Below are 20,464 nucleotides of genomic sequence, written 5' to 3' on the forward strand. Positions count from 1 at the left end.
CACCTGAGTTAATATTACCACACCTGAGTTAAGGTTTTTAGCTAGAGCTAAAAACCAGTCTCCAGGGCTGTGAATGGAAGACAGAAATTAGAAATGCCTAACAGACAGCAAAATTGCAGAGGAATAGACAGGTTGAATAGTGGAACATCAAGACATTCAAAAAGGAGAGAGGATTGTTAACACCTGTGGAGTGGAAAGAGATCAGCAGGAAGCCAGGAGATGATAATGCACCCTGAAGTCAATGGACTGCTTCATTGCTGCTGGACTAGAAATGCTGCTGCTCCTGCCAGGCAGGTAGTTTTAAAATTTGGGTGCAGCAGGAATCAAAGGAAGGGTGCAACTACACCACTGCACCCTGCAAATCTGCCCCTGATGGTGCTTATACCACTCCCCTACCTGGCAAGGTGAATACATTGATACTTCAACTATACAATAATGTTGGCAGAGTAGCATCTACATGGTAAGTATTTGGGCATTTCTGACTCTGGGCTAGCTGGAATAAGGGAAGACGCGTGGTCATTTCTGCTCTAATGTGATCCAAGAAATGGGCCAGGGTGTAAGAGCATTCATCCCAGTCACCCCATCCTTACCATGTGTGGTGCCCAGTTTTGTAATGCAAGAGCAGCTCGTCAGCCTGGGTTGGGGAGTGTTCATACATGTGACAACAGATGCCCGGTACGGAGGTCTCTGGGCATGGCAGTTCAATGATGCTAGTTTTCGTTTGCCTGAGCTTTATTGAACTGTGTCATTGCTAGAGATGGGCTCCAGGCGCACAGCCCAGCACCTCTAGCTTCCTCAAGAAAATAATGAATAAGATGCATTGATTTTAAGGCTAAAACTCACTACGACCATCTACTTTGACTTGCTGCACAGAGAACCTCACCCAGCGAGTCCCGGCAGCAAGCCTGCTACTTCCAAGGGAATGAAAATACCTCTTTAAAGGCCTTGAATTTTGATGTACAGATGTCAAAAGGAGGAAAATCCCTCACATCCCTAGTACACTGTCTCAATGTTTAAATTCATCTTGCTGCACAAAAAGGTGCATGTGTGGGGGAGCTTATTTCTAGACTGACTGTATCTACCTGCAGCTTTCAGCCACTGAGTCATGTTCTGCCTTTGTCTACTACATCAAACAACCTTCTGCTATCAGAAATCTCTTCCCCACCATAGGTACTTGTAGAGACTGTAATCAAGTCACCTCTCAACCTTCTTTCTTAAGCAACACAGATTGAGCTTTAGTCTCTCCTTGTCAGGCAGGCTTTCCAGATCCCCACCTGTTTCTGCATCTCCTTTCTTAACCCCTTCCAGTTGGCCAGCGCCCTATTCCCAGCCCTGGCATCAGACATGGGTGCGATGTCTCACAGAGGCTGCGTGGTGGTATCACCAACTCCATACCAGGAATCAGTAGTGACCTGAGGATTGGACGGCCAAAAGACAGCATTAACTCTCACAGACACCTCTCACGCAGCAAGCCCATGGCCTTTTCCACCCAAACCTCCTACCCAGTCTTGGCCACTCCCTGGGCAGCACTCTCAGGCACTGAACACAGTGCTGGCCATGTGCATCCCAGCACAGATGCACCTTGTACCTGTAGAGGACAACCATCCCTGGCAGACAAACAAGCAAGACTGGCAAAGGCACCGTATGACCATACCCGTGTCTACAAGAGGGGCTTCTGTTGGCGCACACACTGGCCTGGGATCCCGCCTCTCCAAACCCCTGACTGACAGAAGTCTATAGTACAGACAGGACTTCAACACTACTCAGTCCTTCGGGTCCTCCGTTCCCAAAGACTTACTCCCACATCCCTGACAATCTACGAGAGGATGAGCCACCTGCCTCCGTGAGTCAGCAAGACCCACTCCCCCGCTTCCTCGCACCTGCTAACAGGGTGCTCAGTGTCCGACGCAGGCTGGGAGCTCGCTGCAGGCTCATATCACAGCACTGGAATATGAATGCAGGCCTAAACTGCAAACACAAGCAGAGTTTGGAGGAATTTAGACTCATGGGTTTATCCCGAGGCCTTCGCCATCCCTATTCTTAGCACTGCCCGTTGGAAGCTAAAGATTTCTGGAGTTTTCACCGGGCATCAGAAATAATCTGTCACAGAAAATGTGTGAGCCTTGACATCTTAAGACAGGAAAGATGCAGATTTCTGAACTGTTTGCAACACATTATGGAAATACATTCTTAGGGACTATTAACTATGGGGATTATTGACTGGATAAGCAGCAGCTCAATGGACTAGCTTGCAAATATGTCTTTAGACAATTCTTAAAATGCAGATTAATTATCTAACAGATCCAGTTGTTGATTGTTGTTTTTTTTCGTTCCCAGAGTTTTTAATGATCTGTTGCATAAACAAACATCCAGACAGTTTTGTGCGCATTTGCATTGGCTGCAGTCTTCTTCCGTAACAACACAGTGACTGAGACGGAAATCTTATTTAACGCTCTGCAGGAATTATAAGACACAGGCACATCCACTCAGTTCACAGGAAACCGGCTCCCTTCAAAGACCATCACCCAAATCCTGCACCAACATCCTTAGCCCACGTTTCCCCAGCTTCAAAGCCTGGGCCACGTTCAGCTGCACCATGTCTGGTGAACGACGTATCCATCTATTAGTGTTTTAAATTAACAGAGTTAAATTCCTGAAATAGAGGTGTAGGACTGAGTTGTCTCCCTTTTCAAGAGAACAGGCTGGGTTGCATCTTGCAGCTGTTTCAGGCTTTCTGCAAACTCAAGGAAACATCATTGCCTGGGTTGAGGTTTCAAAGCTTTGTAGCTGTTAAGGTCAGAGGGGACCACTGTGATCACACCACCTCTTGCACCATACAACCCCAGAACCATGCCCAGTAATTTCTGGATCCAACCCGTAACTCCTATTTAAATTAGGATGCCCCTTTTAGAGAGAAAAGAGAATCCAAGATTAATTTAAGAATTACCCCGGATGGAGAACTGACAACCACAGTTTTTGGTAAATGGTTCCCGCAGTAAATTATCCTCACTGGTAAAGATGAATTAGTCTCCCTTCAAAGCCAACATGAAGAAATGTCAGTGAAAAAGCTGCTGTTCTGACAAAGGCACTCAAAACTGGTCCTCAAATTTTTTTCACTGGAAAGCCTAAAAGTCTATGGCTTCCTAGCAAAATAAAATAAAATGTGTGTGTGGGGGAAGGGATTCCAGCAAGTACTGAAGTACTGCCCCTGCAAAAACCAGGCTCAAACCAGTTGAGAGAGGCACCCAGTGTCAGTGAAAGAGTTAGGTGTGGGGTCTAACATCTCCTCTTTCACCAGGATAAGTTGGTGCAAAAGCAGCATTGGTCTTCCTGGGTTATCAAGTGCAGTATCCTGCTATTGCAAGCACCGGGTCATAGCAGACCTGTCATATATTGATCAGGTCCCATCTTAGGAGCAGTTGCATTTTAGTGCCCCATAGCCTTCAGGAAGGCTGCTCCAGGACCTCCTTGCACTAAAACCATCTTCTCATTCCCAGCCTAACCTTATTCCTGGCCAGTTCATATCCATTTCTTTTTGCGCCAACATTGTCCCTTATGCTCCCAGAGCTCCTGTCCCCATCCTGGTGTTTACTCCCTGACGCATTTAAAGTCAGGGAGCAGATCGCCTCTCAGCCTTCGCTTTGCCATCCCAAGCAAAGCTCCTCCCGTGTCCTCTCATACGATAGCCGGTCTCCGGTCCCTTCTCCACCCCTGCTCCAGTCTGAATCGTGGACAACCAGGACATTCCCAACGAGGCTCCTTATAAACCCTTACGATGCAAGGTTTCAAAGGTCACGACAGCATACCCACTAACACTAGGCTAGCTAGGGATTGCCACTATGAAGCATTCCCCTTATTTGTGCATAATGAACCCAGGACAAAGCTTCTTTGCTTTATTTCCACATTGGTGTGCTGGATGCTGAGCTAACCAAACACCCAATGGTGGGGAAGGAGGAAGCGTTTGCGTCTGGCTCTCTCTCTCATGCAGGATGCTAATACATTTTGCAGAGTTTGAAGCAGCGAGATCTCGGTAGAGATGCAAATCCCCCTGTGCTGGATGGCTCACCGGGTGCTCAGTTGAGACACTGGTTGGAAATTACATTATGCAGCTGCTTCCTTGCAAAGGATGGTCAGAATAAATATTCCAAGTCTCTGCTGTCACCTGGCTAGGATCTCATACATGGATTTGCAACTGAGCAGAAACATGAATCCTCTAGTCCCGCTAATCTCCCTCCCCCATCAGAAATGCATTTAGTGCCATTAAAGAAGAACTCCTTCCCCATCAAAGCATGGCAAACCCTTCCCCGAGCTGCTGAGCAGAAGGCAACTGTGGCTCTGCAATGCATAGGAAGTGACACACACAGTTTGCATCTTTGGCTTGGTCTTCACTGCAAAACAAAGGTGCGTTTTCATTGCTGGCTAACTAACAGATGTCAGTTTTTTCCCTGCAAAATCATACTGGTGACCTGGCTCTATAGGTTTATCAGGAAGTAAATCTGAGAAAGTTCATCTCAATTCATTTTTAAGCAGAATTCATGCTTAATCTGAATTAAAGCAGCCTTCATCCAAAGTGAATTTACGTTTCAGCAGCCCACATTAAATATACACCTTCAGTTAATTCAGAACAAGTTTCCTGCACGGGCCTGTGCAGACAAACTCTAGGCAAGGTCAAACCACGGGATGGGGGTCCGGTATTGTCCTCATCTCATTACACCGTAGCAAGAAGTTTAGGGATCTCATGTCCTCTGAGGTTTTACACCAAGATTGCTAATGGGCAAAAGCAATCCTGCTATCACCCTGACAGCTCTTTAGGGGTGAGGATAACGGGTTCATCCTCTGAACCACCTAGCGAGGGAGTTCAGTTGTAAAAGGTCTCCCCATCCCCATCCACAAACGCTTGTCCACCTTCACAGCTGGGACATCTGCACCCAGGTAGCTCTGCACTCCTGCCCCTTCCCCCAAGGCAGTGATTACTCCACAGCAAGACACAGGTCCATGGAAAAGGCTGTGGATTTGGCACCTTTAATGACAATCCACCGAGTGCATGCTGCAGCACAAAAGGACAGACCTGTTACTCCGGCAAGTGCAGCAGCCTGAGCTCCTGGGAAGAACCTCTCTGCCTCTCTCCAGCAGCACCGCCTGCTCATCCATGCCCCTTCCCACCCCAGTGGCAAACTATGACCAAAGCATCCCACAAAGAAAGACTACCGTATTTATGGGGAAACTGAGGTAGGGAGTAGGAAACTCGCACGCTGCAGGCCAGTGACAGAGCCCAGCTCACTGGCCTCCAAGCCCAGAGGCTCCATCCGCCTCCCTCCCCATTTTCATCTTCTGGGCTGTGCTAATTCCTGCTCTACACGCCGACCAAGACTACGCGGCGCTTCAGAGGCGGGTGTCTGCTGCCGGGCGAGGTCTGTCAGTGCTTCTGTCCGTTCACACGATGCCCAAACGCTCGCTGGCCTGCGAAACAGCTGTGGCCCACAGCGAAAAGCCAGCCTCCCCACCATGCCTCGCTCTTGCCTCTGTGGCTCTGGCTGATTCACAGCCCTCCCGCATCCGCGAGAGAAGACTCCAGCTATTTTTGCTAGAGCACATTACTTGACACATTTATCCGCGTTAAATCCCAGCTGCCGTCGTGCCAACCAAGCCCCAGACGTGCTTAAACCTGGCTGCCGTGTCTCTCGATTCTCCCCGGTGTTTAGCAACCAAAGCGAGCTCTTCCCACCAGCAAAACTTTTCCCTTGCCCACGCTCTTGCTCGCTTCCTCCTCCAAATCATTATGTGCAATAAACAGCTCCCGTCTCCATGCAAAGCCCTCCCCACCCCAACTAATTATCCGTCTCCCCTGTACTGACAGCCTCACGTTACACGTCTCTTTTCTATGGATTTGCTAGTTAAGCTATCACTGGGCTTTGCCCTTTCACCTGTAGCTATTTATTTCCTTCGTTCTGTTATTTATTTCCTTCAACAGTCTCTGATGGAGGGAGCTCTGAAAGGCTCTATGGAAATCCAGATACATTATGTTCACTGAGTCATCCGCTTCTGTTTTATTAACTTGCCCAACAAGCCATACCGGGTTAAAGACAACACCTCCCTCCCCCTGCCCATATACCTCGTTATTCCTACAAGCCCTGACACCTTGACCCTGAAGGCTAGACACAGCCACGTGTCCCAGCACCTTAATCATATGCTGCCGGTTGGCACAAAGCACAGGTGAGATTCACCAGCCTAATTTCTCGGGCTGCTCTCGGACCTGTTTGACATGGCTTTTTAAGGCTTTGCATGCCGAAATCGTCCCTGCTCCAACAGCCCTGGCTTCATCAGTCTCACCCTGTGTCTGAAGCCATTCTGCATTTGCCACTTGAAAGTTAATATGGTAGATCTGTGTTAATCTCCCTGCCATTTCACACTTTATTTACTTCAGAGCTCTCCGGTGAACCATCAGGGTCCTGCTGATTTAGTGCACCCAAGTTCCTCAAGTTGCTCCATTACTTCCTCTTCAGAGCCCCATCGCCATTCATTTCCTGCGAATGGGAATTTCTCCAGCATCCTGATTAAAAGAAATCGCTGCGCTTTTCCTTACCATTCATCTTCCTCTTCAAGTTGCTCTGGAGTACCTGTGCTCGCCAAGGCAGCCTTTTGAGGGATCTCAACACTTCTGTAGTGCATGGCTTAATATCGCTGGAAGTGTAATACCAGTTCTCCGGCTGGCTTCAAGTGGCATCGCTGCGTTTAAGGCAATGGAGCTTTGATAGCTTCCTCCTGCTGGGGGTCAGGCCCATAGTCTCCTTGCCGCTGGGCCTTTCTTGGAGCCGTGCTCCTTGCATTTCTGTTTACTCCTCAAGCAAGAGTTTCCCTGCTGTACAAATCAGGACTAACAAACTTGCCCATTTGAAGCAGAGCAATTAACAGATGCAGCACAGGAGAGGACCTCCAAGCTCCTAGGTTCTAGCCATTTCTAGCACCATCCCCAGCTTGCCCCCCCACCAGTGCCTCAGTTTCTCTGAATGAAAAAAATGGAAATGAGGACGCTTATCCTCTCCAGAAAAGCACCTCAAGATCTATGACGAGCGCTCTAGAGCAGCGGTTCTCAACTTGTTGCACCTTGCGTCCCACCAACCGTTTTGTCAAAAAATGGTCCCGACGTGATAGAAATAAAACCCTTTTCCCAAGAATTGTATTTTTACGTTCACATGCATGTTTGTAGTTTATTTAATAGATATATGATATATATTAATATATTATCGCTCAATTAATTATATGTTCAAATGAGCTGAAGTCCCACCTACATGACCTTCGTGTCCCACTGGTTGAGAACACTGCCCTAGACAGCTTGCACCTTCTTCCTCTTCACTAAAAGGAGGCTGCTTTCCATTTGCACAGGTTATTTCTGCATCCTGAATTACACAAAGCTTCTGGGCCTTGACTGACAGCTCCCTAAACAGCCTCCAGGCTACCTGCATCACTTTGAAGGTTGGCTTGTTTCCCTTTTCTACCCACCAGCCTGTTGTCTAACACTTTTAGAAGCTAGCCTTAGAAAGCTGGCCACCGCAACACCATCCTTGCAAGGAGCCGCCTTTCAAGCTGTTAAAGGTAATTGTGTTGTGGCGACTCTCGCCTCGTGGGGCTGCTAAGCTCACGTTCTCATTTATCACGGGAAGTTAAATCCAGAGTTTCCACCCTCCTCCGTAGGCATCAGAACGAGCTGCTCTAAAACGCGGCTCTTTATTAATAACCATAAATTGTCCTTCCAATCCAGGCCCAACAGACCATACGGCAAGTTAATATTGGGGTAGTTAAAACTGCTCATTACCTTGCAGCAGATTTTGCAACTTCTTCCATCTCTCAACACGCTGAAGTTCCTTGTTATTCAGCCGTGAGGTCCTGAGCTGCACTCCTACAATTATGTTAATATTTACATTAAGAGGGCTTTATAAGCAAATAAATTTAATGCAATGTCCTACTCTTCACCATTATAACCTTGTGTTTGCACCTGAAGTTTCTTCCCTGGCTAACGGAGCTTTCTGTTCCTGCATAAGCCTTTTGCCAAGGAATCACTGATATTGCACTGATTTCTTCATTGCTCTCCTCTTTCCTAGAGGACAACCTCAGTCTCCCCCCACCTGAAGTGTCAACACAGACCTCTCAGCTCTTTGCATGTTAGCTCTGAGCTCTCGTGCCTGCACTAGAGAGCACTTCTGGAAAGGTTGTTGGATTCACCTTCTGCCTACCGGCCACAAGGAAGTTAGGGCCGGATAACAAGTGCTAGGCACTCGCCACTCCACCCAAGTCAGGAAGGGATGAGGGTGATCGGCACCATGTGAGACAGGCTCTTTGCTTTCTGCTCTTCATTTCCCTACAAAGCCAATAAGCAGCATGAAGACAGCCCCAGCCCATGCAGTAGCTGAGGGCAGCTGCCCTCTGGGACTTCTTTAATCAGCAGCGAATACAAAGAGAGATGAAGATGCTAGGGACATAACTTGAGAAGACCGACTCGTGGTTAAGGTAATTAGGAGCCCTGAGTTCAATTCCCAGCTCTGCAAGACCCACATGACCTTACTCTCTCCGGCTCTGCGTCTCAGTTCTTCTGCAAAATGCAGATAATAGCCCTTGCTCGCTCTCTCCCTCGCATCGCCTGTCCTGTATATTGAGGCTGGAAGCTGCATGGGGCAGGTTTACTTTATTTCATCTCTAGACCAGGATCCCTGATCCCGGCTACTACATTACTAATAACTTGGAAGTATCTGAAGCCCCAGGCTGGGGTGGAGGATACTTGCCGGCAGCAGGGCCACATCTGGTTCTTGAATAGGGTGATAATCATAGAGGGCAGTCTGGTTGTCCTCTGTTGATATGAACCCGGATTTATTTTCTCTTCAAGAGAAAAAGAGAGGCCATAAAGGCATCCGGGTTCGTATCAATAGAGGACACAGTAGCAGAAAACAGGATGGCCACTCTATTCTTGAATGATTCAAATGGATTTGGACCTGATTTGGCTAATTTGACCTGGGGCATGAACATTTTTTCTTAAAAATACCCCCCCAAAACTAGTAACTATAGATCACAGATATGAGGCAGTATCACTTCTCTTCTGTCTCCCCTACCCACTTCTATGCTGCCCGCTAAGCCTGAAAGAAGTCCTTTCCAAGACAAAGCAGATGGAAACAGGCCAGAGAGAGGATGGGTACTGAACCTCTAAGCCAGGGAAAGGAAGTGGAGACACCCTGCCATTCCCCCTTCCTGTACCATGCCCTAATGCATCTCTAACCCCTTCTTCCAAGTCCCCTGCTTCTACTGAGATCAGCAGGGGCTGGAGGGCAGCAAGTGCCTCCTAGGACTAGGCCAACGCCAGCTCCACTTCAGCCTCTCGCCCTCCCTGCAACGTGCTCCTGGAAAGTTTATTAGTATCTGGTTGCCTGTCGGCCGATTCCCCTAAATAGCAGCCAGCCTATTTGATGGGTTTCTCCTGCTAGCAAATTTTCTCCTGCCTACCAAAGCCATTTGCACTTGCTGGTCGTAAATGCACATTTGCCCCTCAACCATCCTCTTTGGTTACTTTCTACCTCCCTACTAGCTTCTCCTTCCCATTCCCGCGTGGGCAGAGAGTCTCTCCCTCCACCCAAACAAGATAATCGCTTTCCAATCGGAAGCAAACCTCATTCATTCAATGCAGGCTGCCGACACAAAACCTGCCATCGAGGCGAAGGGACTAGATTCCCTTCTGGAGTCTTTTCTTCCAGGAAAACAAAACAAAATTAAACAAAAAAAATTTTTAAACGGCTTCTTCCCCACGGCCAAGAGCGTTAAGCAACAGGGGCGTAGGACCCTCTGTGGCAGAGGAGTGCCAGGACTCAGTAATGGATATGATCAGGATTCAATACTAAGTTTCTAGGCATAGACAGACCCCATGGTTTTTCCTGGCCCAAGGCTAACCCGGAGGGAGCACTGGCTGAACAGGTACACGCTGCTCTGCTGTAGCATAAGGAATCAGCAGGTACACGTGATGGGGTAAACGGGGCTTCTTGACACACTTTACCAGCCTGATAACAAGGTAGTTGCCAAGCAGTTATGCACGCACACCTGCCGATGTGCTCCCTGAAGACCAACTCCCTGAAAACCTTAAATCGTTTGCCAAGCACCCCCCCATCCCCAAACCTGAGGTATTCCAGCCCCTGCCAGCTCACCCCGCTCTGATGAACCTCCCCAGCTTCGTTATCCTGGCGCGGACGCTCATAAAGGGACTCCAAGTCAGCAGCAACACAGTCACTCGCAGGTGCTGCAGGCAGCAGCTCTGAAACCTCCATACAGAGCAAAGCATCAGAAGCAGGATCTCCCCTGGGGTGGGCAGAGATTTTGCTGCCTAAAATCCCCCCCCCCCCCCGTTGATGGAAAGGCATCTTCTTCTCTTCTGCTGCCCACGGGAGGGATGGGGAATCATGGTCACCTGACCTCAGCCTGTGGCTAATTAATTTGGAGGTTTTTGTCTTCCTTGAAACTGCGCTGCCACCCCTACCAAGAGAGAAGGGGAGTCTCGCCATTAAGGAACTAGCGTACAAAGAATTAATACAGATTACATAAGAACAGGTCTCTAAGAGTTTTGTCTGCCTTGTTTTATGCTGCCAGGAGAAGCCGAGCTGATAACGTAAACCTGTTTTATCCCCAGAGCAATGGCTTTGACAGTATAAGTGTCTTCGGTCACCACAGCCCATTCAGCCCCGATCTGGGGCTGAGAGCACCTATGCACCCAGAATGGACCGAGACGAACGACTCGCTCCACTTGTACCTGCTAGTAAATTCCAGTCACTGTCAAATCCAGACTGCCTCAGTGCACAGGTGAAAGGTTTTATAGCTCATTACCGCCAGCTCCCCTAAAATATACAGCAGTTACACTGATAGGCACATGCTAAAAACAGGCTCGCATCTAGGCAGCATTTAAAACGCCCTGCCTGGCACTGCAGGAGACCGGCTGCAGATTCGTTTAAGAAAGCCCCTTTCTAGTCGGACATGAAATGTAGCAGAGAAACGCCGGGGCACGGTACAGACATACCAAGTTTTATTAACATATCAGACTCCTACCTGCACGCTCCCGGGCTCAGATGGCTCAAGGCGTGGGTAATCCAACTCGCCACTGGCTCCTGCTAGCGGCTCTTCGAGAAGGATGCCACAGCAGATGGGAGATGTGGGCACCGGCTCCTGCTGGCAGCTAAGACACAAGGCTAAGCCTTGGTAGCCACCGAGAACAGGGTGTGCACATTAGATACTGGCTCCTGACGAAGCGCAGAAGACAAGACTCTAGCCTGGAGGATGCTCAGGCAACAAATCACAGGCACTGTCTCTGCTGGAAGATGCTGCTGCAGGGCATGGGCACTGGCAGCTGCTGGCAGCTGGAAGGAGACTTTCCTTTGGATGCTACTGAAACAGGACAAAGACACTGGCTCCTGCTTGAGACAGGAAGGAGACAGCCTCCTTTTGATAAGACTGTAGCAAGACACGGCCTCCAGATGCATTTTGCAAGGGAACACGCCCTGGTACAGCAAGGAAAGGGTACCTAGGCACTGCTCCATGCCAGGTGATTGGGGGCTGCAGCAGGATGCGGGCACTGGGCATCAGCTCCTGCGGGAAAAGGGTCAGCACAGGATGTGGTAGTACAGATACGGGCACAGCCTGCTGCCTCCTGCTAGGGGCTGGGAGGCAGGACACAGCTCCGGGCCCTCCAGCAGAGAGCGCCTCGACAGGGAAGGAACAAAACACGGAAAATTAGACAGCCCCAGACCGAGTAATGTGTGCATGGAAGGTTTGCTCTCCCAGGGGTCACGACCTTGAGGAATGAATCCTGCTGCTCAGGGAAAAAATAATCAACCTGATTAATGACCTGAACTGCACAGGATCTCCGGGAACCGGGCCTCCCCACCCTGAAAGAAAAAAATAAAGGCTGGGGAACTGCACGGCATGTTTGAAATGATGCATCTCTTGTCAGACCAGAATAAAGTTGGGCCTAGGGAGGTTTTCTGCACCCCCTCCCACACCCTGCAAAGTTACACTGTGCGTTTCCTAACTAACAAGGGTCTGCGTGAGCATCGTAGCTGCATCTCCAGGTACCGCTTCCCCTCCACACACACGTGCCACAAGGTGCGCTAGATGAGAACTCCTCCAGGAGTAATTCACCCCCGGTGTAACAGTACAGGATACAACGGAGTTACTCTATGCCTTATTTTCTTCCCATTGCAAAAACCAGGAAAATCTCCATTTAAGTAGTTGCATTCGTAGTATTCAGGCGCTCAAATATCCACGGGCGGGTTTATTCCAAGCATCCCTTTCAGCCAACTCCGGTCCTCGACACTTCAAGAGTGCCACGTACTTCCAGATAACCCACAGACACGGGGGGAGCGGCTTCTAGGTAATCCCCAGGGACCGGAGTCGCGCCCTCCCCGCTGAATTGCAGCTGCGCTGCAGGCCGGGGAATGGAGCTGGGTAATTTGCAACTCTTGATCTACTAAAGTATTGTGGCCACAAACAATCTGCGGCAAAGGCTGCTGGGAAAGCCTTTCCCAGCGGTAATGCAAGATATAAGGATAGCGATGCGTTCCTGCGCTGGGAGGTTGGTTTTTTTTTTGGTTTTGATTAAATCATTTGAAAGGTTTCGACGCTGAAGGGGGCCAGGGCAGGAGCAGCGGTGGGGTGTGGGCTCTTCCCATTAACCCCAGTCCCAAGAAACTTGGAGCAGGCCACGAGGTGCCGCATCCGGGACCGGGTGCGGAAGGGCACGAGGGACACCCCGCCGAGAGAGCAGGGTGCCGGCCTCCGCTCTTCTACCGCCAACCCCTCTTCCATCCACCTGCTGCCATGTCTCCATGCATCCCAGCACCTCTGCATCCTCCTCCCCATCCTGCCTCTGCCCCCCCTCCAACCCAGGGAGGGTTATCACACCCGCTGTCTATTTTTACCACCAGGTATTTTTAAATCATCCTTATCTTTTTTTTTTTTTTTGTTGTTACAAAATCACCCAGACGATTCAAACCCGGCCGGGGGCTTCCTCGGCCGCCACCCCCCTCCAGCCCCGGCTCCTTGCAAAGTCCACCTGCACCCGCGGGGTGCACCGCGCCGGGTCTTACCTGCACGGCTCCGGGATGGGGCTGGGGCGGCGGGATCCGGGGCTTTTACCGCAGCCTCCTCGCTCCGAGCCGAGCCGAGCCGGCAGCGGCAGGAGCGGAGCGGAGCGGAGCGGAGCCGAGCCGCCGTGCCGGGCGGGCGGGCGGGCAGCACCGCGCGGGCGGGCGGGCAGGGACGGGGGCCCCCGGCGGAGACCGTGCGAACTGCAGCGGGAGCGCCGGGGCCGGCGCCGGGCACGTGCGCTGCAGCCCCGCACCTGCAGCGCTGCCCCGGCCGCCCGCTCCCGGCACCAGGGCACGGGAGGCAGGGAGGGGAGGTTGTTTTTTGGGGGGTTTTTTGTGTTAGTTTTTTTTTGTTTTTTTGGAGGGTGGGAATCTGCTCTCTTGTATTAGCCCCCCTCTGCTTGTGCTTCCACCACCTCGCTGCTTGTGCTTGGACCATCACAGCTGCACTCCCCCTGGTTTTCCGCTGTTTGTGCACACCCAACACCGCACCTTTCCATCTTCTGTTTCTCTCTCCAGTTTGCCCAAAAGAGGGTGGATGCAGGGGGTGAACCCTGACAGTAGGAGTGCACAGGGGTGCTACTCACCTGGCGGGGGTCTTTCGCTGCCTCGTGTAAAGGGGCTGGATGCGCTGATCTACAAGGTTCCTCGATAACTATGAATCCAGACTGTCCTCATGAGTCCTGCCCCTGTGCCCCGACGGCATGCTGCTTTGGGGAGGGAAAGAGCGTGGCCCTGGGATGGGGTGGTGTGGTTGTGGGCCGTGGGGGAAGGAGGTGTTTTGCACACCCCCCAGCCACAATGGAAAGAAGGCGGAGGAAGAAAAAGAGCCAGATTTGATTGCAGATTGTTTCACAACCAAAACAGCAACTGAAGGAGGGGAAGCACTGCGCACCAGTCCTGGCAGGGGTCAAGTCGATGGAGAACTATTTGCCTTACCGCCTGGGACTTCTCCTACCCTGGGTCTTTTCAAGGGAAATGGTTTGTGCACTGTGCACCAGTCCTGCCAGGGGTCAAGTCAATGGAGAGCTATTTGCCTCACCGCCTGGGACTTCTCCTACCCTGGGTCTTTTCAAGGGAAATGGTTTGTGCACTGTGCACCAGTCCTGCCAGGGGTCAAGTCAATGGAGAGCTATTTGCCTCACCCCCTGGGACTTTTCCCTTGAAAAGACCCAGGGTAGGAGAAGTCCCAGGTGGTGAGGCAAATAGCTCTCCATTGACTTGACCCCTGCCAGGACTGGTGCACAGTGCACAAACCATTTCCCTTGAAAAGACCCAGGGTAGGAGAAGTCCCAGGTGGTGAGGCAAATAGCCCTCCATCGACTTGACCCCTGCCAGGACTGGTGCACAGTGCACAAACCATTTCCCTTGAAAAGACCCAGGGTAGGAGATGGTTTGTGCACTGTGCACCAGTCCTGGCAGGGGGTCAAGTCGATGGAGGGCTATTTGCTCCACCGCCTGGGACTTCTCCTACCCTGGGTCTTTTCACTGGAAATGGTTCGTGCAATGCAGAGTCCTTCAAGCTACGATAGGGAGCTTCCTCCTTCCTTCAGCCTTTCCAATGTGGGAAGTCATCTTTTGAGAAGCATGCTTTCATTTCACAGAAAGGACGCAGGCGAAAAGCTGGCTCGCAAGAACAAGCCATGCCTCGGAAAGGGGATAGCTGAAGGGGCAAATAAGTCCAAAGAAATCTGGAAAACTGTGAAGCCAGCTGTGATTCACAAGAGCTTTGCTAAGCGGGAAGGGGAAAGGCAGGCACAGGGCAACCCACAGTCCATTGGCAGGATATGTAGCCAAGACACTTACTGAAATCACAAAGGTGCTGGAAGGAAAATCAGGTGAATACAAGGAGTTATGGGAATAAGGGACTTAATATGTCTGTTTCTAAGAGCAGAACTTGTGTCAGACCAGCACTCAATCTCCTCGGATCGCCTGGTTGACAGCTGTAGGATAACATACCTCTATTTGTAACAGCTGAAATTTGCCAAGCCACGTGGTCCGTGCTAAATGTGTAATAGCCATTAATGCCAACGTCCTGACCAAATCCCCAATGGTGTTGTTCACTTAAGTGCATACTGTATTACACATCTGAACACTTAAATTACCCCTGCACTTCTGATTGCAGCAGGGTATTCTTTTCGCCTCTCAAACTGTCACGTAGTTTGGCTGCGTACTATCTGAACAGCTACATTTAACACCAGAGGTAGCTACATTTCAGCAGCATAAATAAAGCTTGCTATATAGTAGTTAAATGCATGAAGCACTGAAAGATTTTTTGGGGGGATGAAAGAAAGACATTAGAGAAACCAAGGTATCTCGTTTGACTGAAATGTAACAAAACTCTATTGTATAAGTGCAAGGGTTTTTTTTCCCTGTAATGGGCATAATGATTTTATTTTTTTTTCCACTAGTGATGGAACTGTCCAAATTGCATAATTTTACAGAAAGGAACAGCTCTGAAGGGACTTTTGCAGTGTAGTAAGTCTATAATGGTAGTTGTAAAAAAAAAAAAACAAAAAAAAAACAACACCACAACACAAAAAATCCTACTTATATATTAGACAGCTGGAGACAGACTAAATGAGAGAGATGAACTGTGTAAATAAGGAACAGTTTGTGAGCTGAAGGAGTAAAAAAGAAAACAGATTCACATGTTAAAAGAGGGCTTGCACTGGAAAAGAAAGCCTGGCCCAGACCCACCATTGCTTCCACAGGTGAGTCGCTCTACTCACTGAGTAGTCCCATTAGGCCAGATATGCAGCTGGTGTGTAAACCTGTGCATCCTCCATGGAATAAATGAAGCCTCGCTGATTCATGCCACCTGCAGACCTGGACTAGGAGTACTACTCAGCTAAGTAAAATTAAGCCCATGCATAAGTGTTTGCAGGATCAGGGTCTAAGAACAAAGAAAACATACCAAACGAAGCATCGAGAAAGCTGCCAGTGATCTTTTTTTTTTTCTTCCCTGCAATGGTTTTTAGTGAAGCAAATACAGGTTTACCAGGTACTTCAAATTTAAGTGCTTCACAGCAGGGACTGTATTCACTGCACCTAGCACAAGGGGGATGAATCCCCAACTGGAGCTGATGAGCTGCACCGCGCTGCAAATCGTGGAGAGGTCTCACTTTCAAATGACAGCTTGCAGGCACTGCAGCCCGGGACTACGTTCAAATCGGTGGCCAAAAAAGCACCGTATCTCACTATCAGTCCCCAAATCTCTCCTCGGCTCCCTGCATATAGGCCTGCAGCCCAGAGATTTGGGCTGCCTGCCAGTCCACTTGGCCTTCCCTAACCTTTGAAGGGTTATTTCTGCAGTCCCAATAGCAATTACTTTTAACACATGAAATAACGTTAGCTAGAACCGAAGCCAAGAAACAATCTTACCTAGCAGTGCCCAGCATATGCAAGCTTCTACACGCTGACACTCACCACTGAACAAGCAGTATATTATTTTAGGTTATTTTCTACCACAGTGACACTTGGCAGCCTTAACACTGACAGGTCTTGTAGCTCCATTGTACAGAAGGGAAACTGAGGCCACAGGGATGATGTGGCTTGGTCCCAGTCCCAAAGGGAGCCTCTGGCGGAGACGGGGATTGAATGCAGATCTGAGCCTTAACCAGAGCAGTTTTTACTTTCCGAACAAGAATAACAAACATGCCCTGGACTGTCGTGTGCAAAATGTTTATCTCAATTCAGATCTGCACAACTCCTGATTGTCTGCTGTTCGTTCCCTTGTAATTATCGCCATCAAAAGATGTTTTTTTCTGTGGCATTCACTCATGTACAGAAAGAAAAATAAAAGCCATCATAAAAAAAAAAAAAGAAAGAAAGAAAAACCCGCCTCTTTAAATGCAGTGGAAACACAAGAATTAAAAGGCTTTAAAAAGGAAAAGCAAAGAATGAAATTGGCTTCAAGCAGCCCAGTCTATCCGGGCAGACTCCGGCCTGAAAAGCCAGGAGGGACCCTCGCATCCTGTTCCCCGCTCAGCCACTGACCTGGAAAAAGAGCAAGGACTATCTCTTGCTGCGTCTGCTCCGTGCTTACCCCATACTGCTCACAGATCTGCTCGTCACCTACGCAGCCATCTGTACAGCAGAGCAAAGGTGGACAGCAAAGCAGCGACTGAAGAGGAAGACTGAGGCTGAATTTCGCAGAACGCACCTGGAGGAGCATGGCACGATTGTCCTCTTCTGAAATGCAAAGCAATTTTAAACCTCATTGAAATAAGCCGCAGAGGTGCAGAATCCCAATGTCATGCCCTAAATGGAGAAGCGGATGCAGAAAACGGAGAGAAATTGTCTGGAATTAAGGAGACTGGCAAAAACCAAAATTGTTCCTGAAAGGAAAGGAAGGAGGGAGTGAACGGTGCGAGACGCAGAACGCTGGCCTCAGGCTTGCCCAGCTGGGAAGAACAAATTAAGGTCAAAATGTTTTGTCCTTCATTTTCAGAAACAACCACTAATTAACGCCCCTGTTTGGGGGCAACGTCTCTCGAGACCGATTTCCAGAGACGGAGAGCGCTGGCTTCCTACGAAAGTGCTCCTTCAGGTCCAGGGGGTCTGCCCACAAATGGAGATGCCCCAAATCAGTGGGTCAAACCCTGTCCTCTCTGAAACTGGGTTTCCCTATCAGTAACACACACACGTGGCTCACTCCTTCAAAGGAAGGAAGGTTTAGCACCGATAGTCCGAGGGGAAAAGCACAAGGGACACTGGTTCAGATCCTCAGAGCTGGCGTAACTCTATGAAGTGCACTGCCCTTGATGGAAATATTGATAGACCCCAGTGGATAATCTAGCCCATTGATTATAACAGTCCCTTTATTATTACACCACAACCAATCCCAAAGCTTCAAACACTTGCAAGAACACTTGCAAGATTTTTTTTCCCCTTAAATACTTCATTTAGCATTTTCCCACTTCTCTCCAACTATAAGACCCAAAAGACTAACTATAGGTGGTCTCCTGCCTGTGTGCAGGCAGCTGGGCAGCTCTCTCGGCCCAGGAAAGACTTGCTGCCACACCTGAGCAACTTCTTCCAGGGCACACTTTTATTCTTGAACATAAAACTCTGAACAGGTGTCAAAAACAAAGCAGTCCCTCCCGGCAAGGGCGGCACCTCCCGGGACTCCTTTGCTTTCTTCTCTCAGTGCTAGGAAAACACAGCACCCACTTTCTCCTCCTCTGATCCTTCTACTTCAGTCTCCTACAGGAGCCCATCTCTCATCCAGTCCTTTCAGGACAGATGTGCTGCGCTTCACTGCAGCACACCCTGGCACCATGTCCTCCAACAGCCTTACATCTCAGAGACTCGCACAAGTCCCAGAGCTAAGGATTTAACACACAACCCTAACCATCCTAATAGTTAGCAGCACGTACTACCAGTATTACCCAGTCTAACCAAACCCCATCTCTGAGCAGCGTCTCTCTTGCTGTTGAAAATCTCCCAGCACTCAGCTCAACTATAAGCGGGTGAGGATGAAAAAGCAAAATTAAGGCTTTTGAAGAAGTGCCCATCTTTCTATATGTAGGAAAATACGGCCAGATGAGGCAAGGCAAGCAGCTCTCAATCAAAATTAGTGCCGGATCTGTGCAAAATGGGTACAACGACATACAACGCAAGTTGTATTGAAGAAAAAAGAGATACCGGATGGGTTCATCTCTTTAGAAGGTTCAATAATAGTCGACCTAAACAAGCATTTCTACATTAACCTTGGGCACGGGGATGAAGCCAAGCAAAAAGCACATGCTGTAGTACACCCATGATAGACACGGTGTTATTACATCTGAATATAAAAGACATGGGAAAATGAGCTTGGGATAGGGATATAATTGATGCCATTTGACTACTACTGTATGCACCCGAGAGGTGCAGGAAGAATGATGATAATGAGTGAGCGAAGGGTCTTTTGAAGCCTCAAAGCCTCTTAGAATAACTGTTTCTTTATGCATGGGATTACACACAAAAGCGAGAGATAAAAGTTTCAGTTTCTGGGGGTAAAATGTAGATTAAGGCCACACGGTACTGAAAAGGCAGTTTTACGATGACATTCCTGCATTGATCAGTCAAGAGACCCTAGGATACATGGAGGAAGGGTAGCGAAACCTCCTTTTGCTCCATGCTGTCTAACTAATCTTCAAAACTTGGAACAGGGAGGGAAAGGGAGGAGGCGTCCAGGTAGCATTTAAATGTAAAATGAACTACAGAACAGAAGAGTTTAACCTCTTCATCATTAGAAGGGTCCAAGGAAAAGCCAGACCGAGTGACATTATGAAACTACAAACTTGTAAGGCAAAGAAAAAGCGGTATTTCAACCTGGAGGCAGCGAGGGGAGAAGCTTGTGCCATTTCCAGTTAAGAAGTAGGACCCGTTCTGAAACTCCAGAAGAGGGGAAGAAAAAAAAGCCTAAGCTCATTAATAACCTCGAATAACAATAACCTCAGATAATATGAATTATCGCAAAAACCTCCAGAGAGCTCAGATAGAAATGTAGATTTACTCTGCCATCCATGGAGCTCCATTTAATACAGTTTATTCAGCAGCGACGAGTAAATATCAACAGGGAGGTTAAAACATTGATCGGGGAAAACGCTTCACACTGAATAAGCTACAGACATCTGGAAACAAACACACCAGTTAAAAGAAAGCGGTGGGGAGATTTAGGGTGCTTTATTCCACTGAAAGCCCAACCAATGATTTGCAGCTGTAAACTCCCATCTGCTAGGGAGGGAAGGAGAAATAGATGCTCTCAGGCTGGAGGAAAAGGAAGGAGGCAACTGTCAGTTTATTGCTTTGTTTTATGGAGCAATGCGAGAGGCTACGTGCATAGTTATTTCCAGCAAGGAGTGGGTCTGTGCAGGACACACCGTTTTCAAAATTGCTTGTACAAAGGTAGCCAAGTCAGTTAATGGGGCTGGAAACCTATTTGCAAAGCACTCAGCTGTGAAAGGGGCTTGCAAGAGGCTCCAGGATTCATTTGCATGGTGGCAGCAGGACTTCCCTGATTCACTGCTGGCTGCTTCCCTTCTCAGCAATGCCCTTAGCCCGCTAACATAAAGCACACAGTCAAGGAGACCTGGTCTCCAGTTGCAGTAACTGTGACCGGGGTGCCCTCTTTTTGTCAAACCAGGAGGCTGCATCGACAAAAGGCCAGGCGCCTGCGAGCTGCCTATGAACCCGGAAACACATTATTGAGCTTTTCGTTTGACCTCTGGTAAAAGGTTCCTTGATAGAAATCAATGAAAGTTTGAATTCACTAGCCATAAAACGGCAGCATTAACTCTCCTCCTGGGTTTCCAGGATGGGGGGGGAGCAACCGTGGCCCTTCCCTTCAGGTCACTGTTACAATCTTT

The 20,464-nt window shown here is 49.1% G+C and overlaps 1 protein-coding gene across 2 annotated transcripts in view; it reads right to left on the bottom strand.

The window, feature by feature from the left end:
- Positions 1 to 13,245, bottom strand: part of GRIK4 (glutamate ionotropic receptor kainate type subunit 4) — a 282,987-nt gene extending 269,742 nt beyond the window's left edge. The window contains exon 1 of one of the 2 annotated variants that reach the window (XM_059719504.1): positions 13,110 to 13,244. The gene's annotated coding sequence lies outside the window, so the exon portion shown is untranslated. Of the gene's footprint in view, positions 1 to 13,109 lie in introns of both variants that reach the window. The other variant, XM_019487321.2, reaches the window with a different exon arrangement.
- Between the last annotated feature and the right edge of the window lie 7,219 nt (positions 13,246 to 20,464).

This window comes from Alligator mississippiensis, chromosome 16 (assembly GCF_030867095.1).
Source record: "Alligator mississippiensis isolate rAllMis1 chromosome 16, rAllMis1, whole genome shotgun sequence".
Lineage (NCBI taxonomy): Eukaryota > Metazoa > Chordata > Crocodylia > Alligatoridae > Alligator > Alligator mississippiensis.